Consider the following 13056-nt stretch of genomic DNA (forward strand, 5'->3'; position numbering starts at 1 on the left):
GTATCTTATTCGTAATACTGTACAGTCTAATGAAACACTGAAGACATCGAGATTGCAGGAACACTTCCATAAAAGACACCCTGAAAAGGCGACCCATGGTATTACTCAGTTCCAGAAGATGAAAGAAGCATTTGAATAGCGTTGCACACTCGAGTTATTTGTTAGGAAAGCTAAAAATAACATTGATCGTGGTCTCATTGCTTCTCAGAACATTTCCAAAATAACAGCAATGTGTGAAAAATCTCATACAATTAGTGAAAGATTATTAATGGCTGTAGTGTCGGAAGTGCTCACCACTGTTCTCAAAATGGATACCAGTATTTTAAAATCAATTCCCCTGAGTAATAACTCTGTATCTTATATTGATGACATGAGTAAGGAGATTAAATATCACTATGCGCAGAACTATAAAAAAAACAGAATTTGGGAGACAACTGTGTGAGAAAACGAGGCACTGCAAATGGCGTCTGTACGGTTTATCAAAGACAGAGAAGTAGATGAAGATTTTATCTATTGTAAAAAGTTGAAAACAGATATCAACGGGGAGTCTGTCTACGAGACCTCAAAATGTATATTGATGACAACATTATTCTGAACAGGAACATGATTTCTTGTGCAACGGGTGACGCACCAGGTCGCCAGGCCTGGAATTAGTGGAATTTATGAAAATTAAATTGCAAGTCTGTGGTATCATTCATTGTCAACATCCCACAGCTGCTGTGCAGTGCACAGGTACTGTGAAAACTAGGTTTAAAGATAAATTAAAAGTTAAAGCAGAGTATTTTGTCTATGCTGGCATATGGTAGCCACGTTTTTACACTATGGGAACGCTGTATATTCGGTCAAAGAAGGGCGAACGCGGCAAGTATGAAGGGCTTCATGAGGTCATTGTGGGCTTTAAAAAAAGGTTGGCAAGCACTGCTCTGGAAGACAGTGTTAGCCAATGGATGAGCATAACCGTCCATGGATGAGATCCCCACGATCTGAGCAGACTAGGTATCAACGGAAACATTTCGACGACAGGCTCAAAGTTGGAGACTTCTTCCCAGAAACTGGATGTTTCTTTGTGGCAATACTGGTCCAGGTGGTTAAGACAAAAACATCAAAAATGCACAATAAAAGGCTAACAAATGCAAGACAATAAAAACAGAATATGCCATGCGAAACCAGAAAGTATCCCACACATTGTAGTATCCTGCAACAGTTTAATTCAATCTGATTACTTACACAGGCACCATCAAGTGACAAACATCTTTCATCAAATTCTTACTTTAAGATACACAATCATGAAACATGCCTACATTATTATAAATACAATCCTAATCGAGTTTTAGAGGCAGGACCTTACAACCGATCCATTATTAGAGATGGGATACCTGGTACCCGCCCAAAAATAATAATACAGGATACATATGCAATAACAGTTTATTTAATAGGTACGGCCATTACGAACACACACTACGCACGGAAATCAGAAAGTATAAAACACAGGAAATATGCTGATGGAAGAGGAAAATTAACGACTATTGTACAGGAAGAGGGTATACATTGTCCTAGTTGTAATATATACGTCTGGTATCATCCGAAAATAACTACACAACAACCCTGAACATTTCGACCCGCACAACAATATTTATAAAATCGCCAGAAGGGCACAGCACTATACAGCACTAAAATAGTCCAAACGTTGAGAAATAAGTGGGCTTGTCTGTGTCCATAATGCAATTTTTACCAGTTTTAGCTGAGATAAAATAATAATAATAATAATCATACGATTCCAGGGAATGCATAGATTTAAAAAAATATTGATAAGCAGGCAAGTCAATGCAGAGGCGAGTCAACATGGAATTTGATCGGAAGGACTTTTGTTAGAAATCAGGAAGTGAGATGTCATTATTTTCCTTGAAGCAGAGTAGGCACCAGAGGTTTCCGTAACAATTTGTGCAATTAGGAATGAGTGCTGTGGTGTTAAAAATTTCTCTGTAACATCTTTGTCTAATGTGACGGACAAGTGCATGCTTTACTGTAAGTTGTGTTAATTTCCTTTTTTTCCACTTCATTCTTATGCAAAAGTCTAAAGTAACAAATGAGTTGCAGTTTTTTGCTGATTTGGTCTTGAATGTCTCCAGAACCTATCCCGCTTTCTCATGACCGAAAGGCGTCTGGCGGTGACGAAAGCGGGAATATGGAAAATTGAAAATAAAAGGTAGGATGAGCTTAATGATTGATAGGAATGGAGGTCACGGGGTGCGGGTGACGAAGGGTCTCTTCCTGTGCTGTCTCTCTCTCTCGAGCTGGAAACCAGTTTTACTCTCGCCGCTGCCACGTTTTCCGATGACCGCAGGTTCTGGGGTGTCAAGATGGAAAACATTACGACCGCCTCCGGGAAGAGCTTAGATATGTTGTTTGTTAATTAGCTGAATAATTGACGTGAGCAGATATTTCGCTGCGTTGATAAACTGCTCTCTGAACTTGGACTGAGTTACCCCGTAAATAAACGTGTTTGTGCAGCAACTTAATATCAACAGCATGTATCCCGACTGTTGAAATATTAATTCAGAATCACTGTAATTATTTGGATCCAATCTGGCAATTGTGTAATAAAGGATTTCAGCAAAACTGAACGACCGCAGGATGATTAAGCTCCCGGAGATGGTGAGAAGTGAGATCACAGACCTCCTCCTGCTCTCCATCTCCGGGTCACTGCGGTTCTCCTCCTTGCTCAGACCCTGCAGCACCTTACGGACGCGACTGGTCACAAAAATGTGTGTCTGTCTGTCAGAGCGTTGAACAGTAGTATTAACATGAACGGGAGGAATGGCGTTTGAACGGTAGTAAGACACTTATATTCCACCCAGCCGGCACCCGTATAGTAGCTCTGCTTTGTAGTACAGTCCCAGGGTATATGGTCAATCACTTTCAGAGGACAATATCTAAAGCATTCGGGCACAGTTTTAAAACAGAGCAGAACGCCGGTTGTTGTCAGAACCACAGCCGCAGTTTTCCCGGTGCAATACTTTGCTTTCAGCTTCTGGCAAGAGATGGCAACAAACCAAACAAACGTAAAAGTGACAGTGAAGCAGACAGAACAGTCTGTGGCTGCAAATCCCAGTGTGGAGATCGCACTGCACACGGGGGTGATGTCCAGGAAAGTCCCGGGGAAGTAGTAATAACTGACCCGCCACATTATGACATCAAAGATGATGGTTAGAAGATCTGCTTTCTGCTGACCAGCCAATGCACCACCCAGGCTAGTAACTTCCCTGTAATTCCATGGCCTCTTATCCTTGTCAAAGGCCTTCTGAAGATCCAAGTACACTATATCTACTCATCTCCTTTGTGTACCCTGCTGATAATTTCCTTAAAGATTCGCAGTGGGTTTCTCAGGCAGGATTTTCCTTTCAGGAATCCATGCTGGCTTTGGCATCTCTTGTCATGTGTCTCAGGTACGCCGTAATCTCATCCCTAACAATCGATTCCAACAACTTCCCAAACCACTGATATCAGGCTAACACGTCTATAGTTTCCTTTCTGCTGCCACCTTAAATAGCGGGGTAACATTTCCAATTTTCCAGTCATCTGGTACAATGCCACAAATCTATCAATTCTTGAAAGATCATCGTTAATGCCTCTGCAATCTCTCCGGCTACTCCCTTCAGAACACAAGGATGCATTCCATAAGGTCCATGAGATTTATCCAACCTCAGACCATTGAGCTTCCTGAGCACCTTCTCAGTCATAATGTTCACTGCACAAACTTCACTTCTGTGACACTCTTGAATGACCGATATACTGCAGACGTCTTCCACTCATTCAGTTCCACTGCCCTCTCTGCATCTCTCATTACAATATCTCCAGCATTATTTTGTATTCGTTCTATATCTACACTTGACACTATTTTACCCTTTATATTCTTAAAAAAAAGCTTTTAATATCTTCTTTGATATTAGTTGCCAGCTTCCTCCCATAATTCCTCTTTTCCTTTTCATCTGTGCCCGCGAGGATATTGGACCCCTTTGGGTTCAGGTGTAACCTGTCCTTTTCGTACTGGTCGTACCTCCCCCGGAAGAGGCCCCAGTGATCCAGGAATCTGAAGCCCTGCCCCCTACACAAGTCTCCCAGCCACACATTAATACGCCTGATCATGCTATTCTTTCATCGCTAGCAGGGGCACAGGCAGCAATCCTGAGATTACTACCCCAAAGGCACACAGGGGTCTGAGTTGGCAACGTTTCTGTTTACGTTCTATGTCAATGCATCAGATGAGAGTATTGATGGCCCTGTGGTCAAGTTTACGGATGAAGTCGAATATTGAAAGGACTGGATAGAGAGGTTGTGGAGGGCTATAGTATCTGGTTATCACAATGCCATAAATACAATATAAATGTACAAGCGGTAGGCTTGTTCCGCGGCTGGAGATTCTAAATTGGGGAATGGCGCTTTATTCACAAAAGCCTCATAGCCCACAGTGACTGTGTACTGATCCCAGCAATGGAACCCGCCACTGCAGCCCCACAGTGCACTATGTACTGATTGCAAAGCTACGAAATTTCATGTGAATAGCCTCCCCTACCCCAACTCCAGTCTTTCTGTGTCATCAGGAGACTGGGACATCTCACATCTCTCTGCATCTGCCAGGCCATTAAACTGTGAACAACTGTGGTCAGGGATTGATCTCTGGGATTCTCCAAACGCTGCCTCCTTCCAGTCTGAATACGAGCCACTCATCCAGCCACACACTACCGGCAGTTTATCGATCTCCAACGAAAAAGCCTAATCACCTACTCCTGAGGATCAATACCATTGCTGACTCTGAGTTTACCACCGACAGATACCAGGAGGGACATAATAATCTGAAAGTCTCTAGTCGCAGCCGTGTATATAAAATGTGATCTTAGTGGGTGTGTGGCGCATGCTCAGAATGCGAAGGAGACAGACAAACTGAGCCAAGTCACAGACTGATGAAGGGGAGGAATGATCCATTTTGATACAGAGAGGGAAGCGGAGTGTTTGATATTGACCCTGATGCCGGAACTGTAGCCAGTTAGAAGATGAAGTCTTGTTCCTCCAAATTGTTTTGAGCTGTGACGGTGTTTTTTTCTGAAGGCACCATGGAGACTAAAATTATCTGAGTTGAAATGTTGTCCTTCGCCCACTGACGTGGTTTGTCAACTTTTAACAGTGTAGAAATGTCAGAAGATCTATGTGTGGGAATCACAAACACAACAGAACGATAGCTCCGCTGTATCTGTCAGTTCACCAGCGTTGGAATGCCATCGATCCTTGAATGTGGAGGCGGAGATGCTGGAGAAGACAGCGCCCCACTCGCTGCCAGGAGAGCCCGATCACGTGTCCATGTCTGTGATCAGATTGGATACATTGCCATGACGTTGACAGCAGTGTGACGTCATTCACTAACTCTCATTTTGGAAGGGATTCAGTCGGCCATCGCAGTTACACCAGCAGCTTCGCACTGGGAAGCAGCCGTTCACCTGCTCCGGGTGTGTGAAGAGACTCATTCAGTTAACCCACCTTGTGATGCTCGGGTGAGTTCACAATAAATAGAGGCCACATTTCTGTCCGGAGTGAGCAAAGAGATTTACTCAATCATCCCAGCTGCTGCAGCACCAGCAACTTCACGTCAGGGTGGAAGTTCAAATCAGCTCCGTGTTAAATGTTTAACCATCACGGTGACTGAAGGGCGCTGCAGGTTCATGAGGGACTGTTACTGTCAGATTCTGCAGTTCTTGCGGCTGCTCATCGCACCCAGGCCTGAACCCTGGTCACTGAGCATTGGAGGAGTCTGTTCTGCTGATGTTAGCCTTGAACTAGACTGATGTTTAATACTGTGGATCCGTGAAAGATAAATCAGTTCTGTATCAAATCCTGTGTCTCTTCCACACTCACAATATACACTAGACAGGCCACTCGGCCCATCTGGTCCCTGCCCATGGTTCTGTTCCATATCAGTATTTTAAAATTTATTTCTGCCGTTTACCTCTCACTCTCTTTGTTGCAATTTGTCACCACTCGGTGGGAGAAGAGATTTCCTGTGAATTTCGTAGAATCATAGAAATCTGCAGCAAATTACCGTTCATTATACATTGTTTCGACCATGTAACCTACTCTAGTAACTACCTAGAAGTACCCTACCACATAGTCCTCTATTTTCCTAAGCTTCATATACCTACGATTCTCTTAAAAGACCCTATTTTACCCGTCTCTACCACCGTCGCTGGCAGTGCATTCCACACACCCACCACTCTCTGTGTATAAAAATATACCTCTGACATCTCCCTTGAACTACATCCAAGCACTTTAAGCTATGCCCCCTTGTGCTAGCCATCTCAGCCCTGGGGAAAAAGCCTCTGGATATTCATACAATCAATGCCTCTCATCGTCTTGTACACCTGCATGAATTTCCTACATGATTTTCCCCAGGCTTAGTAACACGATGAGCTCGCTGAGTATTTGACTTTCCCAGTGCTCTGGACTAAGGTGGATAAACTCGTCCCTACTGTTTGCAAATTTTGGGTCATTTTCACTAATTTCAAAGGACTGTGCCTCAGACAGCTGGGTTGTTGCAATGCGCCTCTAAAGCCTGACAGCAGACTAGTGAGTGAATCTTCGGTGGAGCAAAGTCAGGTTCCAAAGAGTTGCCAGCACTAATCAGGGCTCTAGTTCTCCGGAAAGAGATGGGGTCTGGAGGTTACAAGGAGGAGGAGGAAGAGGAACCAGACCAGCAGGGTGTGGCTATGAATGAAAGATGAGTAACATTTGGAAACTGGTCAATTGAAAAACAAAATGGTTAATGTCTACAAAACATTGCAGGTAATCAGCAGATCAGGCAGGGAGTCAGTGGGAGACGCTCATGGAGTGAGTACTGTTTCAGATCCGCTCCATAACCTTTACTTTTTTTAACCTTTGATCACCCTTATTCAACTTATTGTTACCTACACCAAAAGATTCTTGCTACTTTCCCGGGCTTATCGTTAAGATTTTATTGTGAATTCTTGAAGATATGCAAACAGAAATGGCTCTTAGATCCAAAGGACAAGAACCGGGGCGTAACGCGAACGGTAATGGAAAGAAGCAAGCTCAACCGCAACGCACTGAGTTAACTTATGAACTGTTTATGGAGGTTTTGGATAGAAAATTTGATGAACAACGTCAAGCTTTTAAACAAGATATAAAGGCTTTTCAAGATTATATGGTTAAGACGGATTCAGTAATTAACCAGCAGCAAGCTCTTATCGCGTCTCTGCAAGAAGAAGCTCGGAAACGAGATATGACAATTGAAAAATTGCAACAGGATTTAATTTCGACCATTAAACTGGTGGAAACACTTAAAGCCAAGAGTGTCGATTTGGAGAATCGGTCCAGAAGACAGAAGCTACGCATACTTGGTCTCCCAGACGGCATAGAAAAAGGCGATCCTTCGAAATATTTTGCTCAATTTTTAAAAGATGCGTTTCCGTCGGTTTTTCCAGAGAACCCCCCGGTACTTGACCGAGCACATAGAACTTGGAGTCGTTCATCGAGTGCTTCAGCCAAACCCCCGGTGGTAATTGTTTGGTTTCACTACGTACACGACAAAGAACAACTCATTCGTGAGGCTCGGAGGGCTGGGATGATTAAATTTCAAAATTACTATTTCCGTTTGGTGGAAGATTTTAGTCCTGAAATTATGAAAAAAAGGCTTCTTTTCAAACCTCTGATGTCTGAATGTTATGAGAAAAATCTAAAACCTGCGCTCTTATACCCGGCGAAGCTCAGAATCTCCCCGCCGAACGCTCCTCGCCAGGTTTTTCTTTCTACTTTTGAAGCGAAAAAGTATTTGGAGGAGAACTTCCCTACTGATATAGACACTACTCTCCATTAAATGAGTGATTCTGATCGTGAAAGATGGTTTTCGATTCCTTAAACCAGGGTTAGTCTCTGGCTATTGGTGTAGGGTTATCCTATACTTCATATTTAAGTTAAAGTGTGCTTTCGTTATATTAATCGCTCTGTCTTATACACTTTAACCACTATACTATATTTTTGACTATTATTTTTGTTCCATTGAAGGTATATTTTTAATCTTTCGAAGGGAATTTTTTTTATTATCAAGACGGTGGTTTTTTGCAAAATATTCTTGGTTTTGTTTAAGATGGCGTTATTGTTTCTTTTTTCGTCTTCTTCCTATAATGCATCGCCTATCATAGTTTAAATACTTCTTGATTTGTTTGGGTTATAACCCGATTTATAAACTTTTAGTGATTATATTCTTTTTTTTTACAACTAAGCATATTAAGAAGCGCAGATTTTACTATTGCGATCATAATTCTTAAAGTTGGGGTGGTTTTTTTTCATATATCCTTTAAATACGGAGTGGTCTGCCGCTGATATGGGAGTAGAATTAGTCTCATTTTTTTCCTTTTCCTAGCCATATTTTGGCTTTTTATCTTTTTCGTGTGGGGGTGGGGGTTGGTCTGTTTTCCTTTTTTATTTTTCTTTTATCAATTTGTTTTAGTTTTTTCACTCGGGCTGTTTTTGAACTACAAATATGTCTACGATGTCGTCACTTCCGGGTCTGCTCTTTATTTTTGTTCCTCTTCCGGGTGCATGAGTTTATAATATGGTTAACCCTTTCTATACCAAAGGGATGACTTTAGAAGCATGGCTCAAACCATTAACTTTGTGTCTTGGAATACTAATGGTTTAAACCATCCGATTAAACGAAAGAAGATTTTCAAAGTATTCTAAAGACTTAATGCTCATATCATTTTTGTACAAGAAACTCATGTGAGGAAGGAGGACAAATATCGCTTTTTTAGGTCTTGGCGGGGTCAACAGTATCATTCGAATTCGAATGCCAAAGTTAAGGGAGTTTCAATTTTTATTGACTCCTCTATTGCATTTGTTCAACATGATATCCTTTCGGATCCGAATGGTAGATTTTTGTTAATTACGGGTTTACTCTGTAATAAAAAGGTTGCTATGGTTAATGTTTATGCTCCAAATGTGGATTGTCCGGACTTTTTTAAGTCCTTATTTACTTCTTTACCTAATTTAAATGAATATAAGTTAATAATGGGTGGTGACTTTAATTGTTGTCTAAATCCTTTGATGGACAAATCTACATCTATTCAGACTTTACCCAATAAGTCGGCCACTTGTATTAACTCCTTTTTGACTGATAATGGAGTTTTTGATATCTGGAGATTTCGTCATCCTAATGATAAAGAGTTTTCTTTTTTCTCACATGTTTATCACTCCTATTCGAGAATTGATTTTTTTTATTGACTCTTGTTTTATTCCATCGGTAATTGGTTGTAATTATGATATTATAGCTATTTCTGACCATGCTCCATTAAAACTTTCTATTAATTTTACGGATACAGCTTTAAGTGCTAAACAATGGCGATTTGACTCTACCTTATTGCAAGACCCGGACTTTATTAAATTTATGAAGGAGCAGATCGATTTCTTCTTTTCAACTAATTCCACGGAAGATATTTCTTGTGGAATACTTTGGGACACCTTTAAAGCGTATATACGTGGACAGATTATCTCTTACTCTGTTGGTCTGAGAAAACGCATTAAGAAGGAAACTCTTTTATTGGTTGATAAAATTAAAGAGATTGACAAGAAATATTCGACTACTCCTAGTAGAGAGCTTTACAAACAGAGGGTTGAACTTCAAATGGAACATAGTTTATTACTTACATCTCCGATTGAAAATCAATTAATGAAAACCAGATCTGATTTCTATATACATAGTGATAAATCGGGAAAACTGTTAGCTAGTCAGCTGAAGAATGTTTGGGTTAAACGTCAAATCAGTAAGGTTCGTCAGCAGAATGGGGATTTGACAGTTAACCATGATGAGATAAATAAGTCTTTTCAAGACTTTTATACCTCCCTGTATCAATCTGAATTCCCTCAGGATCATAATACCATGTGTGATTTTCTTGGGAAATTGAATTTTCCAAAATTATCATCCGATGATCTTTCAGTATTAGATACTCCGTTCACGGATGCGGAAGTTAAAGGGGTTATTTCCTCAATGAATTCTGGGAAAGCACCAGGTCCAGATGGGTATACAGTAGAATTTTTTAAATGTTTTTCTGCTACTCTCTCTCCTTGGCTATGCAAGGTTTTTGAAGAAGCAATTAGATTGGGGAATTTGCCACAATCTTTTTATAGAGCTTCCATTTCCTTAATACTGAAGAAAGATAAAGACCCTACTGACTGTGCATCTTATAGACCAATACATTTATTGAATGTGGATTCTAAGATCTTTTCCAAGTTACTGGCTTCCAGGTTGGAGAAGATCATACCCCAAATTATTTCGGAAGACCAAACCGGTTTTATTAAAAATCGTTATTCTTTTTTCAATGTTAGGAGATTACTGAATATTGTTTATACTCCTTCACATAACACTTCAGAATGTATTAATTCATTAGATGCGGAGAAAGCATTTGATAGAGTTGAATGGCCTTATTTATTTTATGTGCTGGAGAAGTTTAATTTCAGTCCGACCTTTATTTCTTGGATTAAACTGATTTATCAAACTCCAGTAGCCTCGGTGTTTACTAATAATCAAAGATCTCCATTTTTTTCGTTTATTTCGGGGCATTAGACAAGGTTGTCCTCTTAGTCCATTACTATTTAACATCGCTTTAGAACCTTTGGCAAATGCCATCAGAGAATCACAGGATATTTTGGGTATTAATCGTGGAACAGATATTCATAAGGTATCTTTGTACGCAGATGATTTATTATTATTCATCTCTAACCCTGAGAAATCTATTCCAGCAGTCTTATCATTGTTGGCTCAATTTAGTGAGTTTTCTGGGTATAAGTTAAATCTTAATAAGAGTGAATTGTTTCCTTTGAATAGACAGATCCCAAGCTATGGTATTTTACCTTTTAAATTAGTTAATGATTCTTTTACTTACTTAGGGATTAAAATCACAAAAAACCATAAAGAATTATTTAGGTTTAATTTTCTACCCTTAATTGATCAGATTGAAGGCTTGTTTACTAAGTGGTCACCATTATCTTTATCTCTGATAGGTAGGATTAAAGCTATTAAGATGGTTATTTTACCTAAATTTTTATATATTTTTCAAGCGGTACCAATTTTTATTCCGAAATCCTTTTTTACTAATGTTGATTCAAAAATTTCCTCATATATATGGCAGAATAAAAATCCCAGGTTAGGTAAAACATACTTACAGAAGACAAAGAAGGAAGGTGGGTTGGCATTACCCAATTTCAGATTTTATTATTGGGCAGTTAATATTAGATATTTGTTATGTTGGTTGAAAGAATGGGATGGTCCTTTTGGCCCTCATTGGGTGAGTTTGGAAACTAAATCGGTATCTGGTTATGCTCTGGGTTCTATTTTAGGGACATCTCTCCCTTTTGCTCTTTCTAAATTGCCGAAACGAATTGACAACCCAATAGTTAAATATACCTTACGTATTTGGTTTCAATTTCGGAAATTTTTCGGGTTGACTCAATTCGTTTTATATAGTCCTATTGTATCTAATTGATTTTTCCACCCCTCAATTATAGATCAAGCTTTTTTGACATGAAAAACTAAGGGTTTATTAAGATTTTCCGACTTATTTTTGGACAACTGTTTTATGTCTTTTGAGCAATTATCTAATAAATATAATTTGCCTAGATTTCATTTTTTTAGATACTTACAGGTTAGGCATTTTTTAAGTACGGTACTTCCTACGTTTCCAAATTTTGTGTCTTCAGATATTTTGGAGAGTTTGTTTGAATTAAACCCTTTTCAAAAAGGGCTTATATCAAAACTTTATAATATAATTATGAAGATACGTTCAGTGCCCTTTGATAAGACCAAAAATGATTGGGAAAGAGAGCTCAAACTTATTATTCCTATTGAGAATTGGGATAGAATTCTTCAATTAGTTAATACATCATCTATATGTGCCAAACATTCATTAATACAATTTAAGGTTGTACATAGGGCTCATATGTCCAAGGATAAATTAGCTCATTTTTATTCTTATATAAACCCTATTTGTGACAGTTGTCAATTAGAAATCGCGTCTTTAACTCATATGTTTTGGTCATGTCCGCTTTTGAAAAAATATTGGAAAGATATTTTTGATATTATCTCTGCGGTACTGAACATCGATTTACAACCCCATCCTATTACCGCAATTTTTGGTTTACCGATGATGGACTCACTCCATTTATCTCCTTCCGCCTGTTGAATGATTGCTTTTCTCACTTTGATGGCTAGAAGATCTATTTTGTTGAATTGGAAAGAAATTAATCCTCCCACGGTATTTCATTGGCTTTCTCAAACTATGTTATGTCTAAATTTAGAAAAAATTAGAAGTGCTGTATTTGATACTTCTATTAAATTTGAAAAGATATGGAGACCATTTATTCAATATTTTCATATGATGTAATATGGCCCTGTGCCAAGCTTATTGGTTTTTTCAGCTTTAATCGTATGTATGTTGAGAGGATTGGAGTTGACGACATTGATATTTATGTATTCTTGTGAGATACTATAAACAGCCCTTTTTTTCTCTTTTTTTAGTTTTGTTTTCTTTTTTTGCTTTCTTTTTTTCTTTAGATATTAGATTAGTAGGTTAGTAACTTTGATATATTTTTTTTCTTTTTTCTCTTTTTAATATATTATATATTATGAAATATCTAGATTTACCTTGTTCATATATATACTATATGGTTCATGTTTTGGGAAAACTTATTTATACTGTATTCATTGCTTATGTATTCCTTTATGTGTAATGGGAATTTGTATGTTTGTAATCCCTTTATTAATATATTAACTGTATTTTGTTCATAATATTTTTTATACTAATAAAAAGATTGAAAAAGAAAAGAAAGCAGATCAGGCAGCAAATGTGGAGAGGAATAAATGGACAGCATTTTAGCCGAGCCCCTTCAGCATGTCTGGACTGTGTACTCCTCTGCTTAGTTGCTGCCTGAACTGCAGAGTTCCTTCAGCATTGTGTGTGCGTGCGTCGCTGTTTTTCAACAACTGCAGAATCTCTT

The sequence above is a fragment of the Hemitrygon akajei genome, unplaced genomic scaffold, assembly GCF_048418815.1.
Source record: "Hemitrygon akajei unplaced genomic scaffold, sHemAka1.3 Scf000161, whole genome shotgun sequence".
Lineage (NCBI taxonomy): Eukaryota > Metazoa > Chordata > Chondrichthyes > Myliobatiformes > Dasyatidae > Hemitrygon > Hemitrygon akajei.